The sequence below is a fragment of the Stegostoma tigrinum genome, chromosome 40 (genome assembly GCF_030684315.1).
Source record: "Stegostoma tigrinum isolate sSteTig4 chromosome 40, sSteTig4.hap1, whole genome shotgun sequence".
Taxonomy (NCBI): Eukaryota; Metazoa; Chordata; class Chondrichthyes; order Orectolobiformes; family Stegostomatidae; genus Stegostoma; species Stegostoma tigrinum.
Genome location: NC_081393.1, coordinates 6,115,065 through 6,116,993, shown reverse-complemented (window position 1 = coordinate 6,116,993; position 1,929 = coordinate 6,115,065). Strand labels below are relative to the sequence as shown.

The following is a 1,929-nucleotide window of genomic DNA, read 5'->3' as shown; positions in this document are numbered from 1 at the left end:
CAACTCTGTTGAGACCCCAGTAGCTTCTGATGCTACTGGGAAAGAACAAAACCCAGAAATCTTGAACTGTGAGAGTTGGCCGTGCTCATTCAGGCTGTGTAAAAAAAAAACCCAAGGCCTCGCAAGCTTTTTCTCAAGCGGTGCTAACTAGCCAGCTCTTCACCTCTGCCTTACAACCTCTCTTCAAACAAAAAACAGGTCAAAAGAACATCATCACACTGATCCTTTGCACTTTGGGAGATTTCACAGCAGGAGGCTGAAGGTGATTGAGCCTTGAGTAGGTCAATCATTGAGATCACAAATGACCTGGTTCATCAACCCCACCCTCCCCCAGCCTGTTCCCATGTCCCTCAACTCCCATTCCAATTCTACCTCTTGAAAGGATGTGAAATGGCAAGGAATTGCACAGGGAAGTCAACCCAGGGAACTGTACGAGGAGCAGCCTCTCTCTCTAACCCTCAACAAAGCACCAGGGGAAAAGCAGCTGGGATTCTGCATGTTGTCCTTTGACTCGTGGTGAACTGGCACCGCTTTCAGAGGCGTTCCAACAGCGAGCACCTGATTCTGCTGGGATCTCAAATCAAAGCGAAATACCATGGATGCTGCAAACCTGAGATTCAAATGGAAAGTGTTGGAGAAACTCAGCATCGGTAGACCCGGGGCGTCACCTGACAAAAGGAGCAGTGTCCCAAAAGCTTGTGATTTTAGATAAAAATGTTGGCCTCTGACCTGGTGTCATGTGCTTCAGGTAGCATCTGTAGAGAGAGTGAGAAGGAATTAGTGTTTCCAGCTCAGTGTAATTTCAGCAGAACACAGCCCGTATTTCTCACTTCACAGACGTTGCCCAATGAGTGGAAATTCTCCCAGAACAGGGCTGATTGTTGGATAAGCAGTCTGATCACATGGATAGAAGGATGATTACTCAAAAACAACAAAGCATAATCTCACAACTCTCCTTTGGAGGCCGGTGTAATACTCCCAGCTGATGCTCCTATCAGAGTAGGTTATCTCTCACTGAAATATAAATACACAATGTCGCAGGTTCTGTTTCAATGATAAACAGAAGTTTATCAAGTAAAAGACATTAAGATAAAATAGAATACACCAAACTAGAATAACCCATACTTATAACTTTTACAGTATGCAAAAGAACCCCTTGTACAGAGATCATACCAGTGGAACAACATCTTTTCTTCCCTCGAAAGGCTGAAAGTAACGGAGAATTTTAATTCCTGGGCTGGAAATGGGATTTGTCCCTTCCTGGATTCTCATATACCTGTGGTTAAAATGTACCCCATTGTAAGTAAATTCTTCAAGTTTTCATCCCAAGATTCCTGCTTTGGGACAATCACTAACTTCTTACTAGAAATTTAGTCTTTTTATATTTTCCCCTTCTCAGCAAACTGTTCCATACAACCTTTTTCAAAAACTTTTAAAAAAACCTCTTAAACTGTTGTAAAAGAAATCAATGTGGCTACTGAAATACTTCGAAGATAATTATCAGGCACAGAGAAAGCCAAAACTTAAAAAAAATTATGGTGAATACATGTATATCATTTTGAGTTTATGTCGTAATGAGCTACTGATGAATTTATTTCACATTTGGTTTAGAAGATTATTCAGTATGAGTATAAATATCCATGAATCTATGAGTGTAAACTACTTAGTAACCGTTTCTGAATGGATTACTTCAGTGAGTTGATCTCAACTGTTGGATATCGTCAGCCGATATTGCATGAAGATTGAGAGTCTAAGTATGTAAATTTGCAGTTTCTTTGCCATAGCTTGATGTGAACACCTCTTTACCTGGCCCATCGAGTAAACTGCACTGCTTGAGGTGGGAGCTAATTGCAGATGGCACAAAGATCCCAGGTTTGATTGCTGTTCTGTACGATCTGACCAAGATATGAGGCCAAGGGTCTCAATCAC

General features: G+C 41.6%; 1 long non-coding RNA gene across 3 annotated transcripts in view; it reads left to right on the top strand.

The window, feature by feature from the left end:
* The first annotated feature begins 349 nt into the window (after positions 1 to 349).
* The window catches only part of LOC125448124 (uncharacterized), an 11,057-nt gene continuing 9,477 nt past the window's right edge, over positions 350 to 1,929 (top strand). For 2 of the 3 annotated variants that reach the window (XR_009443080.1, XR_009443079.1), the window contains exon 1: positions 350 to 1,299. This is a non-coding gene — a long non-coding RNA (uncharacterized LOC125448124). The remainder of the gene's footprint in view (positions 1,300 to 1,929) is intronic. The other variant, XR_009443081.1, reaches the window with a different exon arrangement.